Raw genomic sequence first — 21954 nt, 5'->3', positions numbered from 1 at the left:
GACCGCTGGGGTCCGGCCATGTTGGAGAGTCATTTGTCACGGGGAGGACTGGTGCCAAGGCATTAGCCCCGACTGGGTCATAAAAAGTGAATGAAAAAAGCCGTTTGAATGGGGCTGAACAATGAAGTGGGAGCTCCGCGGTGGAGAGTCGGGGGTCACGGTGATTTGGGGGAGAATACCGCGCCTCCATATGAATGATAATAGCACTTTGGTGCGTTTATAGTTTTGCTGGGACCTCTAAAGGCAACACAAATAAAGTCATTTGTAAAACTTTTGACCTTTTAGAGTCAATAGTATCACGACCACAAAGCAAGTGCAGGGTTTTACACCAGCGGAGAGGCATGGAAAGTTGGGGGAAAGTAGATTCTTTTAGGTTGTCATAAGGGAGAGCTAAGTATTGCAGCACAGAGGAAGTTGTGAAATAAATGGTCTCAACTTATATAGCGCTTTTCCATCTTCATTAGGCACTCAAAGCAAGGAACCACTCACCCATTCAAACACCAATATACGCAGACACTGGAGGCAGGGCGGGTGAAGTGTCAATGACAGTGTGCACCTTCAGGAGGCAGGACTCGAAACCCCCGACCTACCAATCATGAGACGACCCGCTCCACCAACTGCACCAATGTCGCCCTTTAAGGGAAATAACAGAAGTGGTCTTGGTTTTTCACGCCATTTGCTACAAATACGGACACTTGACATCCTGTTACTTGCTGCTAACCCTAACCCTGATTGGGGAGTTGGGGTTAGGGTTACGGTTAAGAACAGCAAATGTGATGCAAGTTGTGTTTCACTCACACAGATCTCGCACATATTTTTAGAAACTAAAAGGTCTTGGCTTTCAAATGAGGTATCACACTGGTCTATTTGCTTTGAGATTTGGATATGCATCATTGCTAACTCTTAACATAGGCCCTAAAATGTCAGATAATAAGTTCTCCTTCGCTTCGCTGTGATTCCAGCACGTTTGCTGTGGCGTTGTTTCAATGAGCTTCTGCAACATCCAGAGATCCAGTGTTGCATTTACTTTCCACAAAGATCTTGTATCGATGATGGGAGAGTGTGACCGCAGTGCAAAGCCTTCTCTAGCACATCCCAAACATTCTCAATGGGATTAAATCTGGACTATGTGGTGGACAATCACAACGTGAGCCCAGCGAATCCTGGCGTTGTCATCGTGGAATATGCCTGTGCCATCAGGGAAGAAGAAATCTATTGAGGGAATCACCTGGTCATTCAGGATTTTCAGCGGATCTCATACTTTGGGCACATTGTGTTGATGAACCTCGACTGGTTCTCAACTGATGAGCCACAAAACTATTTACAGGAAGTGTTTCACAAGAAATGTCCCGTCCAGTAAATATCTATTGTTAAAAAAGTACCAAACCTCTAACCAAGTCTGTTGAAATGTGTGTGTGGTGTGGAGTTCGATCATGATTTCAGATTTTTTTGACTTGTTCAAGGCTTAAATCAACATCAATTTGTGTGGAAATACCACATTTTACATTATATTTAACATATTCAAGCTACAATGGAATAGTCACTGTCATTCAGGTCTGTCACTATAACATACCAGCCGAGAAGCCACTAGATATCCGACCCAAAAAGGAGAAAACAAAACCTTTAATGATGTAGCCGTTAGCGCAGATGCTACATTTATGCTCTAATTTTAAAAAGTTAAATCTCAAAAAGTCTGTACATTTAGTAAATAGTGTCTTACCAGGCTTTAACATCACATAAACGTAGTCAAAGGGCGGACAAATGCAGAGAACAGCTTGATATTTAATGGCTAATGCTAACGGCTATAGGAAAATACATTGAGGAGAAGCTAACTTGCTAACAGTACGCCTGCATTAGGACTAAATTTCATCCATTTTCAACATCGGTTTTGTACAAGTGTTTGCCAGAAAGGGTTTTCTGATGTGACCAGTAAAATAAGAACGTAAACAAACGTCAAACCAAAGAAATAATTGATAATGCTAACTCATGCTAAGTTGTTGCTAACACTAAAACAGCTGAAGCTTGTGAGGATGCGCTGCGTTCAGACATAGAATAAGCTAAATGTGAGCATAAATGATAAAAATAGGTGTAAGCGTTGCGACAGGGCAGACATTGGCGCGGCAGTGGCTGTCCTGTCATGCTGCACTGGGCTAATGTGAACGCCCCTGGGGTTTGGCACAGTTCGGAGACGCTGGCCCCGGCACCAGCTCCCGCTCACATAAGGAGTAATGAAATAGAAATAACTGGGCCTTTTAATCACTCCGGGTTTGTCACAGCGAAGTGGAAGTTCCTCATTTAGACGCGCCTCACTTCACCGGGGGCTCGATCGTTGAAGCGTCTTTTGTTTTCTCGGCGAGACACTGAATTACAACGTCACATGGTCGAGAATTTGGTGTTTATCGGAGGAAATGTTTAAACGGATGATCATTTTTCTCGTTAAGTTATACAATAAAGTTATAAGGGTTTGTATAGAAACCCCATTAATGCCTTGGCTGTATAGCAGAGCTGGGCGATACATCGTCTACAGGATAATATCGAAATTGCTGCAAATTTATACTATTGAGCTCCATTGTCAAGAAATGGGGAGTAATTGGGGAATAAAAAAATTGGGAAGAAATAAAAAAAAAGAAAATGGGAAAGAATAAAAAAGGGAAATATTAGGAAAACAATGGGAAGTAATTGTGAAGAAAAAAATCAGGGGGAAATGGGGAAGAAAAAGGGAAAACATGGGGAAAATATGGGGGGAATAAGGGAAATCATTGAGATAAATAAGAAAAAAGAGTTTTTCTCCATTTTTTTCTTATTTATCTCAATGAATTATATTTTGGGGCGAAAAAAGCCCTTTTGTATGATTCTGATGATTTCGGATGGTTTACAAAAATATCACTTCATTATCATTATCGAAATGTTAGATTTACTGACTTACCAAAAAAATGCACTGTTTCCATAATAAACATTTTTAAAGTTGCCGCCTTTATTTCAAGGGATAAATTCTACTTTTTGGAAAGAGCCTGTTTAAATTTAAGGGCTTACTTTGGGGATTTTGGATCTTGTTACTGTTATTTCTTTAAAGCTGCATTATGCAACTTTTAATGCAGAAAAAAAGTTGTTCCTATTGCGTATTTGACCTTGTAGTGACGCAGCGGCTGTATGAGTGGTCAGCGTGGCGATTTTACTTTCCATAACAGAGCTCTCTAGGATGCTCCAGGATCAATTGTTTTGTAGGTTTTTTTGGTGAGAGAGTCCGTCAGCAGTGAAAACCTTCCAGATAATTGATCCTAGAGAGCACTGTGATGGAAAGTAAAAGTGCCACGCTGACCACTCACACAGCCACTGCGTCACTACAAGGTCAAATACACATAAATATCACCTTTTTTTTTCCACATTGAAAGTTGCATAATGCAGCTTTAAGTCATTGCAGAAAGTCTGGACAGAGAAAGCGCATGTTTTAAGACTAATCTGACCCAAAAACGTGAAAATTGTTGTTTATTTGCGGCACCTCGCCTTTAAAGTCTCTTACCCTGTGCTGACACCACGCAGAAATAAATACCCCCCCCTTGTTTTCCCCTTGACATTGAACTTCACACTTGTCTCGGTTTTCCGGGTTTTTTTTTTATCATGTGAAAGCCGTCCCTAAAATTGGCCAAATTACGCCACACTCGACCACATTTGTAAAGATTGTTTTGCCGTCGCCTTTCCCGTCCTCCCCCCCCACCTCGCACCCCCCTCGACGTCTTTGTTTGCCGCTGCCCCCGGTTCGCCCCCCGTCACATCAGCGGGTCATTACCACTATTATGCTCCTCATTTGCATATAGAGAGAGAGCGGTCTGTCCCGTTAGCGCCGGTGTATTCCCCAAAGCAGACACAATGTTTGGGGGGGGGGGGGGGGGGGGGGTGAACCGGGAAGAAGCTATAGACTCTCTCTGTCTCTCTACCCCGCCCCCCCCCCCCCCCCCCTCCCAAACGGCCTGGCTGTGTCTTTGTTCAGCCGACTGTGAGGGACCACACGGTGTTAGTGGCGAAACATGCTCTTCAGTGAACAAAAAGCAAAGGAGAGGTGGCCAGAATCGACTCGCAGGAGGTGATTTCACTCAAAAGGGGGGGGCCGGGTGGGGTGTTGGGGGTTTGCTGTGTGCGCGCCAGTGTCCCGTGCCCCATTTGTACCCGACACATCTGCTCCCCGCCAGACTGCGCCCGTCTTAACAGGATTAATTTGTTAAGCTCATAATCAGGAGCGGGAATAGTCTTTTTTTTTTTTTTTTTCTTCCTCATTTTGTTTCAATTGGGAGGTCAATTTTTGTGTCTCTCGAATTTCCAAACTTTCACCTGGAAAATAAGAAACGTTCTACAATATTATCGTGCTGGATCAAACTTCGCATCATGCAGTTGGATTATGTGAGAAATCGTAACATTGGCTACAATTATGTCTAATTTGTTTTTTTGCGTTGGCACATTGGTCACATGTTCGCAGGTTTCCGCGGGGCATTGAAAATCATCAAGTGAATCGCACCAAACTCAAGGCCACACATTATCATTAAAATACATTTCATTTGATTAGAAACTGGCACAAAATCTACATTTCTTGGAAAATCAAGACATTGCTCAACAATTAATACTGTATATACATATATCATTGAAAATACCAAAATGAAGGTCTGAAACTTATTCCTTTGTTTGATGAACTGGCTTTACATTTGACATTCTTCTTCCTGTAAAAACCTAGCCTGAGAGCACCCAGACTGCTGTGAGCGCTGAATCATTTCTGCACAGCAGCCTGGGGACCATGGCCGAAATTTTCGCATGGATTTGGGACCAATCACAGAACGAGGAGGGACGACAAGACGATGACGAGCTATTAGACAGACGGAAGCTTGTAGTTTGTTTACGGAAAAAAATAAAAAAAAGTTTATTTACAGATCCAACATGACAGCACCGACTCCATCTTTTGATCAAGCTTTAGACTGTGTTCTAAATAGTTTAGCTCGAAAGTTTACTGCGGGTTCGTCATACGTCATCTGATACGATGATATGATTGGCTAAGGCTTCATGCAGACACATATGATAGACATTCAGCCCAATAAACGGCTCTGGACGATCGTAAACCACACCTCTCCTACGAGGAAATGGTCCCCAGACTAAATATAACTTGTGATTCTTTGTCTGACGATAACCAGGCTAAAAACCCTGTGTTGAGACATAAACAGTGTCACTCTTACTTTTGTTGTTTTTGTCATTGTTGTGTTTCTGTCTCGCTTTCGTCACTTGGTTTATTGGTTTATTTGGTCGGGACTGTTTAAGTTAATGAACAAGTCACACCGGATTGTAGCCCCCCCATGTGCGCTCTCAAACACTCTCTCATTCATCCTGGCCTATTGTACATGTTTTTAGTAGTAGGGGAAACCGGAGTACCCGGAGGAAACCTACGCAGATACAGGGAGGACATGCAAACTCCACACAGAAAGGCCCCGTCCAGGTGGGAATGGAACCTGGACCTTCCAGCTGTGAAGCTTGTTATTTTGACGCTTTTTTCTACCCCACACGCTTTTAAATTTGTATAATGCCAAACTGGAGAAAATGTCCTCGGTTTACAGGTGAAATCCAGCTCTGTCTTGCGCTGAAATGTTAGTTTTTTTGCTTTTAATCTGTTGGAAATTATACATTTGCAGTCAAAGATAATCTACTCTGGGGCCACATTTGGCACCACAGAAAGAGAAAAGCATATCTTTAAATGGCACTTATCTGTTTTTGAAAGGCAGCTCTTCAATTGGTCCTTATCTAAATTGTAATAATTAAAAGGGCACAATAATAATCGGTTTCTTTCTCACATCGTGCTGACCCACACGGAGGCAAACGCCCAAACAGCCTTTGTCCTGCTCCCGACACCAGCGTCAGCCCCGCGACTCGCTCTCGTCACGTGGTCGGTTTGTTCTGGAGCCGACCTCATCTGTTCTGCACCAGGCCTTATTAATCTTCACCAGAGGACGTTTAGCCAAATCAAACCCCCATTTATTAGCTTTGGGGGGGTCAGGGGAGGGGGACAGAAGCGCAGGATCCACACAAGCAGCACGAGCAGCACGAGGGATAATGACTTTAAACTCGTATTTAGTCTATTAAGCACGAGGGGGGAGAGGAGGACGGGGGGGGGGAGGGCAGCTCATGACGACACGGTTCACAGGGCGAGCGCTTTGTTTGGAAACACAATTAAGGCGAGACGCTGCAGGTGAACCAGGAGAGACAATAAACGGAGACAATTTGAAACTTTGGCTGAACGTTACTGATGTAAACATAAATATAAACTAAGTAATGGATAAAGTCAGATGTGTGGTTTTATTCTGTTGACATATTAGTAACAAGAACAAAATTCGTAGGGGATTGTTTAGTTTTTGAATAAGCTTTTTGGGTTCAAAGCGCAATAAATCAAGGTGGGAATTAGAGAGCAAAAAATCCCACTGGAAAACCTTCAAAAATATTGTTAAAGGGGCTAGATACAAGTAGATCCTTTTATACTCACTACTGCCACCTCAGGCCATACTTGTAACTGCACCTTCTATATTAAGCTCGTGCACGATGGCAATTCGGACCCGAAGTAACAACAGGTCTGAGCTCATTCTACACATTAGGACATGGCTGGAACATGTAACAAACTCCGTATAGTCCCTTTAAGTCCAAGACTGGAAAGTTTGGAGTCTGTAGGAGCTACTACAGTGGAGATGTTGTGAAGATGGAACGAAAAACCTCATTTTGAGAAAACCGGACCTGAAGTAACGTGTGCGCCTGTGTGAGCACATCTCTCCGGTCTAGGAAATGACCATATTTGGATTATAGCATCATCTCGAGCACTTTCTGCAGGACACATGGACGTAAAACATGTCAATAGTTTTAAACAGGTAAACGTGGGAGAAAAGGCTGATGCGGCGCCATGTTGTACTTACTTCCTGGAAATCTCCGGCTTGCGTCATGAAATAAGCATCGCAGAGGGTAAATTTAGCATTTTTTATACTCTGACATGAAAACCAAGGTGTTAAGGGGATTGTTTAGTTTTTGAATAAGCTTTTTGGGCTCAATGCGCGATAAATCAAGATGGAAATTAGAGAGTAAAAAATATCCCACTGAAAAACCTTCAAAAATATTGTTAAAGAGGCTAGATGCAAGTTGGCCATTTTATACTCACTACTGCCACCACAGGCCATATGTGTAACTGCACCTTCTATATTAAGCTCATGCATGACGGCACTTCGGACCCAAATTAACACCTTTCTGAGTGCAGGATTTTAGAGGCAGTTGTGGTGAACAGGTCTGAGCTCATTCTACACATTAGGACATGGCTGGAACGTGTAGTAAATACTCATTTTTAACTTTTTTAAACTCCCTATAGTCCCTTTAAGGAAGAAAACTATCTCAAAATTCACCACTTTGTGAAAAAATAAGAAAAAAAATCACTTTTACTCCCTTAAAGGCACTAGATGCAAGTTAGCCATTTTATACTCACTACTGCCACCTCAGGTCTTACGTGGAACTGCAGTCTCTATATTCAGCTCGTGCATGACGGCAGTTGTGGTGAACAGGTCTGGGCTCATTCTACACATTAGGACATTACTGGAACATGTAGGGGGAGGGAAAAACATAATTTTAACAATTTTAAACTCTGGACAGTCCCTTTAACTGAACGTGTCGTATCCAGTTCGACTTTATCCAAATCTAAAAAGTTTCTTGAGAGCGACTGGGTAATGCCTCATTTGAAAGAAAACTGACTGCAACTTTCTCGCCGCGTTGTTGCCGCACACTCTCTGGGACTTGAAATGTGGAGGAAGGTTTTATGTTTCAACTAAGCCTCATCTTTATCACCATCTCACACGTTGTTGGTTAGAAAAAGCGAACATCTCAAACAAGCTATCCAGTAAATTCACGTCCTGATGTTCACACAGCCTCCTCTTGCTCCCCTTTGCTGGAAAGCAGAATTCCGTGTGGCTCCAGGGGCTGCAGTGAAACTATGATGAATGGTTTTCACTCCCTGATGAAAGGATTGAGCTTGGCAAGAAGTGGAGAAGTGAGGAAAGCATTTTTCTGGATACAAAGGACCTCAGGAGGAGCTTTTTGGGAACGGGATGAGCTCCGAATGTCATCTCAAAGCATCACATCGGATTCCAACTGGCATTAACTCTGAATCTCTGTGAAAATAACGACATTGCTTCGACGGTCTTGGCTGCGTAAGTTTGTGGAAAGCAGAGACATGAGGGTGTAGAACACATTGGGTTTTGTTCTGCGCTGTGTTTTCCGCGGCTGGGCCTGTGACTGTGATAATGAGGCGGCGGAGGAGTTCTTTCAGCGCCCGGTTCGCTCCTGATTCAGTCGCTCGACGCCCAGTTTTCTCCACTCTCCGCAGCCTGCTTACAGATTCGCCCGGGCCGAGTTGTGACAAAAGGGGGGGACGCGGCGGAAAGAGAAAGTGCTTTTGGGACAGAGCCGAGCGGCGGAGCGTTTCCTCCAAACCCGCCATTTAGACGGAGCACTGCGGCGAGATCGAATCAAGTGTTTCTCTCCGCAAACTGGGGCACTCGCCGGCGCTCGCTTTCTCTCACAACTCACTGGAAAACAGGGAGGAAGAGGAAGAGGAAGAGCGTGCGGCGGCGACTTGGCCCAGATTGTGCCGTTTATCTGGGTTGTTTTCTATGCGTTTGGACAGCGGGGCCGAGTAATGTGTCTGTACTGGGTCTCCCCCCACATGAATATATGATAATACAAGACTGCATTTGGTTTAAATACGGCCAACGCTTGCCTCGTGAGGAAATCTGCAAAAATCAGCAACACTTCAGAATAACTACACCTTAGGAAATGAGTAAGTTAACAACAATTCTTTGGGTGTGTTCAGACTAGAAAAGTCCTTTGGTCCGCTTGTTTGGTCCGGACTTTACTTTTTGCAACTATATTATGTAAACACATACACGTGTGTGACGACCGATGCTCCCACTGGACGGCAATGACCACAACAAATGAAATGAAAATGAATATTTGATGCTTACTATGATAATGAAAGAAACGTAAGAGGCTAAACCACTGACCGTTAACCTCAGCTTCACCGGAGCAGCTGGAGGAAGAGGAGTTTAGTGCAGATGAAGGGTCGTCTGCTGAGCTGTTTGTTTCCATTATGTCCACGGGACAAACTGTTGGTCTTGTTCCTCCTCTTCTTTAATGCGTCTCGTACTTTCATTTAAGTTTGGCAAAGTTTTTTCCACTTTGACGCCGAGGCTGTTCAGGAGACGCTGGAAGCCTCTCCTTCATTTTCTCCGTGAACTTTCTGAACATGAACGCATTTTTGAGTGTCTTTTCTAACAGTTGTGTTGGTGCATCTGCCCAAACATCCAGGAGGCTCAGTGTCTCCTCGTTGCTCCAGGTCTTGTTTGTAGCATCCATCCAGTGTTAGCGTTAGCTGCAGTGAAGGCCTTTGTATGGTGGCTTGTTAAGCCCAAAAAGGTGCCGCTGTTGTTTCGGATCAACAGTGGTTCGTATTCACACCTGAAGCGATCTGCACCAGAGTCCGTTTGGAAGCCTGACCGGGACCACCTGAAAAAGTGGGTCTCGGTCCAGTTCTTTGATCCGCACCTGGATTTCTTTGTTCTATTCACACCTGCATAAAAGGTCAGAACCCTGGTCTGTTTAAAGTGGACCAAACAGTGCAGGTCTGACCACACACTTAAACTCTTAACCCCCACCTCAACCTAGCACATCCTGTTTGGCTTTCCCCAAATCTAAAAGCTAGTCATGCAGACCACTCCAGTTTGGGTTACAGTGTCTTCAATGACCCAAAGAGATAGAAGATGCGACTGTGATTAGAACGAAAACTCCTAAACTTTACCTGAACCCAGTTTGACTTCTAGTAAAAAGAAACTGGGTACAGTCTAGTGCCTCCACGTTCTCACTTCCGTGGTCCTTGCTAGTAAATAAAAGGGAACAAAGGTTTGCTAAATATCAAAAAGACCAATGTTTTAAACCTGAACAAGATCAAGATCGCTGAGAGCCTTGTAATTCCGTAATCTTCTATGTTCCCACGTGACCTGGAATGCTCCATAGACTGACTTTTATTTAACATTTTTCAAGCCTAACATCCAGTACCTCCGATGTTCCTCGGCAGCTCGGACTCTGAGAACGCGCCGCTGTCCTTGTTTTATGTTGATGAACCGCCCAAATGTCACTGACGCGACGGTAATTTCATGAAAAACAAACCAAGTGTCCGGGAATATGTTTTCAGTTGTCGACTCTTAAGGTTGAGGCTTGATTTATTCGACTCCGGCGTCCGCGGCTGACATTTGGAGTCGTCCTGCGTGCATTACAAACGCGATCTGATTTTATTGTGCGGTTTTTTTGTTTTTACATTGTCTTTCGCGGCTGGATCTCGTCTCTTTGTCTGAGTGATTGCTTTTCTTTGGCTCGTGACACATAAAGTTGCATGAAAAGTTGGGGATCCTGTTTACCTCACCTTCACGATCGAATTGAAATTTGAAATCTTCTCAAAGAGCAAAGTGGTGACGAAATCTAAATAATGGAGAGAGCCAGGTTTTATGTTGTTGAAATATTAGTTTCAAAGGTCGTTTCAGAGGGGATTTTGTTTCTGTTTTTGAAAAAGCTCTTTGTATAAGTGGAAAACTGACCATCTTAAGCGAGATAAATGACATAAATTGATGGAAAAAAGGTTTTTTGTGTTGAATTTGAGTCGGTTTGAATGAATCTAAGATCAGATAAAAAATGCCAATGTCAAAGGAACGAGCAGAAATCCCACTTGAAATCAGACAAATTAACTTTTACTTTTAAATTATTACTTTGTTCACTTGAAATGATACAAAATATTCTGTATTATGAAAATAAAAACATGCTTGTTCCATCGACAATAAGAGGATTTATCTGATTAAAGAACAGACGAAATTGACTCAAACTTAGAACACTTTTAACATAAATCTTAGTAGATTTATGTTAAAGGTGCGCTATGCAACTTTCTAGGTAAAAAAAAAAGTTCATATTAGTGTGTATTTGACCTCTCAGTGACTGTATGGGTGGTGAGCTTTGCGCCTTTACTTTCCATCCCGGTGCCTCCTTTTATGCATCAAGATCAATTTTGTTTCAATTTTTTTTACAGTTTCTGGTAGATTTTTGGAATGGAATGTATATGTAACCACGGATACGGTTCAATCAGCAGTGAAAACCTAAAAAAAACCTGATTGATCCTGGAGCGTCTTACAGGCCATCGGGATGGTGAGTCAAGGCGTGATGCTGAACACCTGAGAATCCGGTCACTGAAAGGTCAAACACATTTTAATATCGATTTAGAAATTAGGAATTAGGCATTAAAAAAGTCCAAGACTGGAAAGTGTAGAGTCTGTAGAGATGTTGTTGCAAGAGTGTAAAGAAAACGGGCCCAAAAGTTTCTGAAAGGAACAAGCCACTGTTTTTCCATACTGAGATATGTTCTTACCTGAGCTTAGACGAGTTGATGCAGACCTGTCTGTTTTTTTCGTGTGCGCTCAGTCACACAAAAAGACCAAAGATGTTGTTAGCATTAGTTTCTCCTCTGGACCCAAACGGGGTGAAGTTAGAAGCGACCAAACTCTCCCACGTTTCCCCTATTTATAGACTATAGACTTCTCTGTGCTTCTATGTTTCTCCCGTCTTTCGCTGCTGCCACCTCACAGAAAGGAAATGACCATATTTGGATTTCAGCGTCATCTCGGTCAGCTTTCGTGCTACACATTGATGCCAAACATGTCGATATTTGTAATTGAATATGCATGTTGGAGTTATTTTGTGGAAAACTCAAAGAGAGTTTGGTCTTATTGGGATTTGACAAACTGACATCTTTGGCCATTTTATACTCACTACTGCCACCTCAGGTCATACGTGTAACTGCAGCTTATATATTAAGCTTCTGCATGACGGCACTTCAGACCCGGAGCGACAGTGCAGGATTTTAGAGGCAGTTGTGGTGAACAGGTCTGGGCTCATTCTACACACTAGTACATGGCTGGAACATGTAGGGGGAGGAAAATACATCATTTTAATCATTTTTAAACTCCCTATAGTCCCTTTAAGGAGAGAAACTGTTAATATATGTCTTCACCTAGTCTCGCCAACCAGACCCCGCTTCTTTACAGAAGAGGGTCTGGCAACGCTCCATTGCGTGCTTTCAAAGGAAGTGACGCAGCGATATGGAGCCTACCGACCAATCAGAGCAGCTCCCTGAACGGGCGTCACGTTGTTGCGCGTTTGTTTTGTAGTTTTTCAACACAAGCAACCACTTCACGTTATTCTCCCATATGCTTGTATTCTTAAGTTTTTCGGACATTAAGGTCAGCACACACTACACGACTTTTCCAGTCGTAAAAGATTTTATATAGAATGGGGGGTCCACACTACACGACTGGATTCAGTACGATTTTCAAACGTCTGGGGTTCACACTTAGCGACTGAGAATCGTAAGAGCGAACACACTACACGATTCTGACAGCTGATGTTTTAGAACACAGCGCGTCTGTCCTCTACGGCTTCGAAAACTGACCCCAAATCAGCAAAGATAGGTCTGTGTTTGTGAGCGTGGGATAACGTGTGCGGGTACCGATTGGTCAACGGTGTCAACAATGTCACTACACCGCAGCGCTAGGCTAACGCTACTACGAACCCTCAACTTGGCTATAGTTCTGTCAAATGGAGATAAAAGTTGGCGAGAGGAAGAAGCGGGACGTATTTCAGTGGATTTAATAAGAAAAGGAGACGGGCGTCAATCTCAGGATGGAGGAGATAACGGAGCAGACGGAGGAGAAAGCGGGGAGGTGAAGCTAAACAGTTCGTCTCCAAACACAGTAAGTGCCGGTAAACTCTGTTCGTGGTTGAAATGTAGCTGGAAAGGGTGGCTGTCGTGAACTTTTGGTGATATAAAGTTGTGCTGTTTCGTGTGTGGGGCTGTGGCTTTGTGCCGCTGGTTTAACAGAGAAGTGAAAAAAAGGAGGCGCGGCGTTGTTTTTCTGTCTTTATATCTCTCTGTCATTCACATTTGGGACGGTAAAATCACCCACGTTTCTCCTGTGCGTCCAAAATCGGGCTTAAAAATCAAACATGTTTGATTACCTACGACTGAAGTCTAGTCACGTCTTTCTACCGCCCAAACTACACGATTTGAACAGTCCAGTCGTGACCCCCCCAAACTACACGACCCGACTCTGTGTGACTGCCTTCGACTAGACGCGACTCGAGAAGACTCGGCACGACTGAGAAGAGCGAAATCGGGCATAAAAGTCGTGTAGTGTGTGCTGACAGAAGTAATTTACTGAACTCCGTGTGGCAGGAGCGCCATTATTAATGTCCGAATGACTACAACTTTCTTGTGACTGTTTCTGTCGTCACATCCGCTATGTTCTCATTGGCTGCTATGCGCTTCGGTTGTCCCACATTAGTCCCGCCTCAAGCAGTAGCTTTTCTACGACAGGGTCGCCAGACTAGTCTCCAGTTTATTAATTAATAAACATCGGAGATTAGTCTGGATGCCAGGCTAGTCTTCACCTGCCAAGTGTCGCCTCAGAAATACAAACTGCCTGATATTTTGTCCGAAATCTCCAACCGGATCTATAAATATACATGTGTTTTGGGAGGGGTCTATCTCAGCATCTGTTCCATTATTTTCTTCAAGGGCACCACTTTCTCGACTGAAAAGGGAAAAAAAAAATGGCGTGGCGTGGATTCAGCCGGCAGCCTATATTTTTGGTAATTTGCCGCTGGGAAATCGGTTGTGAACCAGTAACCCACATGGGCCCGAAGACAAATGAAAGCCCCGTTTTTTGGGTCGGCGGTCTGGTTTTCCCGCACTCGGGGGATTTGGAGGTAAATTTCCAGGCAGCGCGGCGCGGGTTGTGAATGAGACCTTATCTTTCTAATAAATGAAGTCTGGGCCGAGGAGTGGAGCGTGTGGGAGGGGGCGGGCGGGGGCGAGTTTAGCGGGAAACCCCACTGTGGCTGTCAGGGCTGTCACTATTCATACGTCGGACAGGGGGACGATATATTAATATGTATAGGAACGGTACTTTCTGGAGACAAATTTAAATTTAGAGTGGCCTTATGAAGTCTCTTTTGGGCATCTATATTTTAAGCTTTCCATGATTTCACGTTTTCTATGATTTGTGTAATTTGTTCTTCTTGTACAACTGAATCCCTCCGATCAGTACTTCCTGGTTTATATTTCGTCAGAGGCAAAACATGGAACTATTAAAGCCCGTAATCCAACATTGGATCAGTTCTGAGCTGTTTTTTTGCTGTGAAACTGAAAGTACGATTTTAAGAAGTTGTTCAAACTGCTGCCTGCAGGGGGAGCTCCAGTCCTGTCCTCGAGTCACTGTCTTTTCCTTTCATAGACAGTAAATTATAAAGGGTAAAAAATGAATGCAGAGGCAGCCAAAAGAATGTGTTTGCAGGATATGTCCACTTTAATGCGTAATGTGTGTTGATTGGGGCGCCCTCTGTTGGCAGCAGGGGGGATAGTCCTTTATTTTTATGAGACATAAAATCAATAACAGTACCCAGGTCTTCGTTATTTTCCTCCAGTTTGGCTTTACCCAAATCTAAACGCTTCTCAACTGGAGCTCAGAGCCTATGGGCCATTGCAATGCCTAATTTGAAAGCTATGTCCCACAAAATGGATCAAAACGGATCTTTTTCCTTGTGTTATCGTTTTATTCACATTCTTTATCATTGCAATTTTGTCCCTTTTTTTTTGCATTTTTATCTCATTTCTGTTACTCTTTTGTGCAGGGTTTTGACACTTTTTTTGTTGTGTTTTCTTTTATCGAAACACCAACAAAGCGTAATGTCTGCTGCTGCACATTTACCAAACTCAGAAATGATTGTTTTTAACTTATATGATGATAACATGTGGATCAGGGGTGTCAAAAATACGGCCCGCGTTCCTGATCCGGCCTGTGGGATGATTTAATCCGGCCCCTGCCCCTTTTCCATGATGCAGAACATATAGATACAGACGGCATCTCGTCATAGAAGGGGGCGTGGCTTGACCGAGGGGGAAAATAGAATCTTTAGAGAAACACAATTTTCCACTCTTTTTTGCCATTTTCTGAACTTATTTATCACATAAATAAAGTCAGGTGTAAATCGGGCCCATTTGGATGTTTTCTCACAGCAGATTGTTCAGTAGAAGTGAAAAACGGCAGTTGCAGCAAGCGCTAGCTAACCGTTAGCATTATCCCAATGCTAACATGTAGCATCAAGTTAGCATTCTCCGTTATTCATGTATTTATGGGATGTTGAACCACTTTGCTCCTCCCCATGTCTTTGTATCATTATTTAGTAGAAACTATATTCACAATTCAGCGTTTGTTACAGTAGTTTTTGAATAATTAGAGAAAATATACATTACACAAAATTGTTTTCCCCCTTAAAGCAATACTAAGTAACTCTTCCCCCTAGAGGCCGATTTTTTTAACTTATTAATTGTCTTGAGTAAATACTACGCTGACAGGAAAGGCGAAGGGAGACCCGGTTACTGTGCATCCAATTATACAATGGAAATATTTTTTTTCACTCAAACTTGGCTGTAAATACTGTTTAAAGTGACGCTAGCCCGCCGTTAGCTTTGCCCGTTAGCATGTTAGCTGCTTCTTCGTGATTCCATTACTGTGTATTGTTGCTGGCAGTTAAGTTGCAAACATGGTTTTCTGTCCAGAGACACCAGGGGGAGATGAAAGACCCTCCAATCATCCCATAAACACTTGTATCACCCCCACAGGGACTACGGAAAGGATTTATTAAGGTAAACACGTTACTTAGTACTGCTTTAATTGTTTCAAAAATTACCATATATGGGCGATTCCAGAGATGCCGTCTGTATCTATACTGGTGGTGGAGAGAGTGAGATGGAGAAGCCGAACACTGCACTTAGGCAAACTAGCAGGGTGTGATTGGCTGGCGGACACTTATAGCTTCATTTCAAACCTAAAAAATCCCTCCCGCCTTTAGCCCCTCCACATTATGCCCCTTTAAGGACCTCCTCTTCTGCGGGGCTCCAGGACCAGAGGCGCCCGTGGCACCGACTCTACCCCGGCCCCGCGCTCTCTCACCTGGGTGCGCGGCGCTCCCGTCTCCCTGACATTCTCCTCTCGCCGCTAATTGCTCCCCGGAGGTCTTCGACGGGTTGCTTTGGCTGCGCAGACGCCATAGGGTGCTCCCGCCTGGTCTCGGCGCGCTCGTTAGGGAGAGAAATCGCGGGGAAAAAAAACTAATTGGGAGCCGTACAGGCGTGTGCAAAAGTCGGTGCCCTCTGCTTTTGGATCCGGTGCTCTCAGGCGGATAGGAGAGCGAAAGAGCGACCGCGCATCGATTCCTGTAACATTGATGCTCGGCAGAGGACTGAAATATTAAGTTAAACGCTGTTAGTCGTGTTTAAATCCGAGCGTGTAAAAATGTGTTCCACCCAGGGCTGCTCAATATGAGGGGAAAATGAGGGAAACAGTTTCAACAATATGGGTTCTGAAATTTAGAGACAAAATCGAATTACTTTTTGTCAAATTGTGCCGTAACCCGTCTTCAATACAATGTAATAATACAAAATCTGGAGTCAGGAAAATCAGACTAAAACTCATCCACCTAACCAGGTATCAGCTACAAGTCCTAACAATTGAACAAGCTGCATTTTCTAGACTTAAAAGCCTACGTTTCGGCCCAAAACATGTAGATCTACGGACAGTAACGCGTCATACAAGGGGGCGTGGCCTAGCTGAGGGGGAAGTACTACAAACATATTTAGCACACATAAATAAAGTCAAGCCAAAATCGTGTCCATGTGGAGGAGTTTTCGCAGCAAGTTGTTCAGTAGAAGCGAGAGAACGGCACTTGTTGCTAACGTTAGCATATGTAGCATGAAGCTAATGTTAGATTCCTGATTAGCATTGTCAGTTTTTTAAGTATTCATGGGCTGCTGAACCACTTAGCTCCTCTCCGTGTCTCTGTATCTGTATTTAGAAGCACCTACAGGCCATAAGCGCCACTGCAGGTGTTGTAGCATGTTACGTTTTTTTACTCATTCATTGTCCGTGAGAGTAAATACTACGCTGACAGAAAAGACGAAGGGACAGAGGGATATTGTACATCCAATTACACAATGGAGATCTTTTTTTTTCACTCAAACTTGGCTGTAATTACTGTTTAAGTAGCGCTAGCAATTGCGGTTTTCTGGCCAGAGACACCAGGGGAAGATGAAAGACCCCCCAGTCATCCCATTAAGACTTGTATTACCACCATAGGGACTAAGAAAAGGGTTTATTAAGGTAAACAAGTTACTTAGCACTGCTTTAAGATAATTGTGGAGTAAACTGTAGAAGGTTTTCCCCCGCGGCTACTTTGAATGTGACCACATGGGCAATTCCAATGATCTCAGGGTTTCCACGAGGGATTAAAAAGCAAATACAAGTCATAAAATAAATTTAGCCAAAATAATGTAATTAGAATGAATTCAAACTCGCATTCAATGTACATTTATTGGTATTTTAGGGCATTGCTCAACATTTTGTACAGTGTAAGTTCATCAAAAATACTAAATAATGGTCACAACATGTTAAGTTTCAGTTCTGCCTGAAAATCCTACAGATTTTTGCTAAAAAGTTGCCCGTTTTGTCCAATTCTCCTTCCTCTGTTTGATTAAATGTTTTAAGTCTTAAGAAATTAAATTCACTATAAGCAGTTTTGACTTTCTTCTGCCTGTATAAACCCTGGTTTCGAAACACTTGACTTGAAGGAGTTACGTTTAATGGCGAAGCGCCGGCTTTTATAGCAGAAAGATTGAGCTGTTTCGATTGATTGACATCACTGCTCTGTACATGAAGCAAAGTGAATGGTAGAAACTATAATCGAAATGTTTCCCATGTGGATACAAGCAGTTGCCAGTGTTGCGAGGCACAAATCATTCCACCAATTAGCTTACATTATAGCGCGTGTACGCGGCGGTGTGTAATTACCGCACCTGAATAACAGCGGAGGGAAATAAACGCTTTATTTGTACATGTTTCTAAAGCTGTCGTACAGTAATTAGCAAGTAGTCATTGGGAAAGTGATTGGAAGAAACGCTGCATTTATTTCTGCAAAGTTCACGTTAATTTCCTTCACTATGATTCATTCTGACTCAAACTAACTGTCTTTTTCCATTTACATGTTTCACTGTAGAAGTTTGCCCAGGTGTCCGTGATAAAGCCGAGCTGAACAACTTTCCAGATCATATTTAGCTACGACACAAGAGCACACAAGAGCAGATAAACTCTTAGGCTAATTTTGATTCAGAGATAATGCATGTTTTCTGAAACTCTCTCCTTTCTGATTAACTCCTCTCTCCTCTCTGGACGGACACAAACGTTATGTGAAGAGGCAAAATGCCTGAATATATTTGTTTCAAGTCAATTTTCAACGACAATATTGTTGACACGTTTTGAGACACGCGTGTTAGCGATCTCTTTTCATGGCGTGTGCATTTAAACAGTCAGATTCTTGGGTTGAAGACTTTAACAGGATGTTTCTCAGTCATCCTTGGATCAATTTTGACCATTTAAAAACTCAGAGAAATGTTGAAATCTCAACTGTTTTGAGCTTTCCAGGGGAAGTATCAGCCCTACAGCTTCACTGCACAACACCACGCCCCTCAGACTAAGAAAAAAAATAAGAAAAGAAACGCAATAATACCAATGGCTGCTGGCTGCGACACGAAGGGCTGCCATTGCTGTAGTACCTCCATATCGCCGCTAGTTCCCCATTGGACTTTAGACACATTAAAAACAACTCTAAAGCCTGGTCCCAATATTTTTGGAACTTTCTAGAGCTAGAGAATCCTCCTGTGATAACGCTGGGTTTGTCACAATTAAAGAGACCAGGCTGATTTTCATGAGAAAAAAAAATTGAAATCTCGTACTAATGAGGGTCGGACTGTTAGCGTTGGAGCAGCGCGAGCTACACGTCACGCAAGGGCGGAGTCTACAGTGAAGATCCCGCCCTTATGCCCTTTTTAGGAACATGCTTCGTCAGAGCTGGGGAGGAGGAGTCTGTAAACCTGCCGTGATTTCCCCCCTCGAGCGTAGTCATTGGGTTAAACGGGGGGGGGAGTGAGGAGGAGACGTCCATTATATATACAGTCTATGAATAATACATATAAAATGTCCAAATCCTGACTCTTCACATTTTTTTTGTCATTTATTTCACTTCTGTTCATCACAGAGCTACCAAAACCACACATACGGTGTATTAGAGTGTATAGTTTCGTAATAAATAATAATAATAAAAAAACGTTTTTCCGTTTTTGGCACTCAATGTGTTAACTTCCTTGTTTACTCTACATGCAGAATGTTTCATAGAATAAGCTGAATTTTAGTAAACCTACCATATTTAGGCAAGACATGGCAGGCAAAACATAGATTTTTCAATGTCACCCTTACCGTTGCTTATTTTTGCTTGCATTTGGGGATTTCTTCCAATAGCACATACGCTACAAACTGCATGCAACATCTCCATTTTAGCAGCTTCGACAGACATTGTTAATCAATGAATGAATGAATGAATCAATCAATCAATCAAACTTTAGTTATAAAGCGCTTTTCATACCGACAGGTATCACAAAGTGCTTTACAGATTACAACATTTAAAACAATGTGCCTGGCACAACCATATTATACATATTACATATTAGGATTAAATAAATAGATTAGTCAGTTAAAAGCTAAGCTAAAAAGGTGGGTCTTAAAAACATGAACGTTCTCTGCAGCCCTGAGCTCCTCCTCAGGTGGTTCCAGAGGCGAGGGCCGTAATATTGAGTCTTTTTGTTGACTTTAGGAATAACTAGGAGACCCTTGCTGGAGGAGCGAAGGGGCCGTGAAGGTTCATAAGGTAAAAGCAGTTCTGAAAGATAAGAAGGACCAAGACCATTAAGACATTTAAAAACCATCAAAAGAAGTTTAAAATCGATCCTGAAACACACGGGGAGCCAATGCAGCGATTCTAACACGAGCTGCTGAATTTTGTAAAAGTTGTCATTGTTAAGTCTTGTACCTAATATTTTGTTCCCGGTCTGAACACCAACAAACAAGGCGAAAGTTCCTCCTCCTCCACCGCGCCCCCAGTGATACACTCATCAACCCAATACCATAAATGATCAGAGAGAATAAATCCAAACAGCGCAGCACATAACCTTATTAGCAGGAGTTTGGACATTGTCGATGGCCGTCATAAAGAGGTCAGGGGAGAGCAGCCCGGCCTGAAACGCCGCTCGCCGGGGCCCCTGCCTGCCCCGCTCGGCAAAAGCCCATTAGCCGCGCAGATCCAATATGTATCGACGAACGCATTCACTCCCCCCCGTCCACGCGCCGCTCGATACCACCGATAGATACATTTAATCGCTAATTGTTTGGACTCTAAATATTATCCCGGGGCGAGCCGGGCGAGCGGTTCCGCGAAGCGTTTCGGCCATTAATCTCGCTTACACCGCGCCCGACTCCGACTCCCCCCCCCCTGCACGAGGCATGACAGGCAATTTGCTGCAATTTACGTTTTCTTTTTTTTTTTTTACTCCTCCAACCAGCGCGTCTTGTTTTTTTTTTCTATTTTTTTAATAAATACAATTAAAGGGGACGTGATGTGAAGTGAAGGCGGCGCGAGGAAGAGGAGGGGGGGGGGGGGGCAGACGGAGCGGGGTTGTAAACACTGGCTCTTAACTGGGAGCAGATAATTATTGTGTCATGTTCTATTACACACCTACATTATGAAGCGGCGGCGAGAAGGAACAGGCGGAGAGCGGGGACCTGTGGCTCAGGCGGGAATCGCTACCGGCAACGGAGGGAAAATTGTTTGTCTCTGTGAAGTAAATTGATGTATGTTCGTGTCGCGAGGGATTGGTTTTTTCTGGGGTTTGGATTCACTGCGATGGCAAACACTTCTTATACGCCGCAGAAACAGATCTAGATATTAATCAAACGCTTCTCCAAATAGGGTGTCGTTTTTTTTTTTGGAAAGGAATGTCCAAATGGATCATTATTTAGGAGTGATTTTGATTGACAAACTTGCAGAATGTCGCGTCGACTTCTGGACATCGCGATGAGACAAGTCATGTGACCTTAGTTCACATGTGCTGAGAGAAGACGCTGAACTTTGTGACAGTTTTACACCGTAGAGACATTAACCATAAACCTCTTAAAGGTACACTGCGTAACATTTTGGACTGTACTGTTGCGGCAAAACAAAACATGTTCCTAATGACGCAGAAAATGCTGTTACTGCAGTGTGTAATAAAAGAATGGACTTGGATGAGAAACTACCCTGTTTAAATCTCAAATTCTACTGCCTTTCGTCACATCTCCATGGAGACGAGCTGGAGACGCACCCACTCCCAGTAAAGTTTACAGTCATATCTTAGGATGGGTGGGCCTCATAACTGTTTGTTTGTACATTTATGAGGTATTTTTCAACGATGAAAATATCTGTCATAAAATAAATGCTTGTATTTCAATTTTATTTATTGGGTAAAATTCTACGCGGTGTGGCTTTAAAGCAGAACTACGTAACTTATGCCCCTATAAAGGCCATAAGCTTCAGTGCATGACACGCTTTTTTTTTTGACTCCGTGAGATTTAATAATACACTGACAGAAAAGACAAAGGGAGAGAGGGATATTGTAGTCACTTACACAATGGAGAATTTTTTTATTTCACTCAAACTTGGCTGTAAACACTGCTAAAGTGGCGCTAGCCCACAGCGAGCTTGGGGTCAGCGCATTAGGCCAACGTTTCATTAAATGTCCCACTGAGTAGGGTTTGAAAAATAAAATCAGGTTCAGGCAAGAGAGATGTCGGACTAGTGGCACTTCTGCTCAGTGGTAAATATTCAGAATACCGAGACGTCGGACCGATGGCATGGCACGGTTAGCTTTGCCAGTTAGCC

The 21954-nt window shown here is 43.2% G+C and overlaps 1 protein-coding gene across 1 annotated transcript in view; it reads left to right on the top strand.

The window, feature by feature from the left end:
- The window catches only part of LOC306977683 (cadherin-6-like), a 191573-nt gene that overhangs the window by 53632 nt on the left and 115987 nt on the right, over positions 1-21954 (top strand). The gene's annotated exons all lie outside the window — the stretch shown is intronic.

The sequence above is a fragment of the Gobius niger genome (assembly GCF_951799975.1).
Source record: "Gobius niger genome assembly, chromosome: 18".
Taxonomy (NCBI): Eukaryota; Metazoa; Chordata; class Actinopteri; order Gobiiformes; family Gobiidae; genus Gobius; species Gobius niger.
The sequence above is the reverse complement of the archived record's forward strand: the minus strand, read 5'-3'. Positions and strand labels throughout refer to the sequence as shown.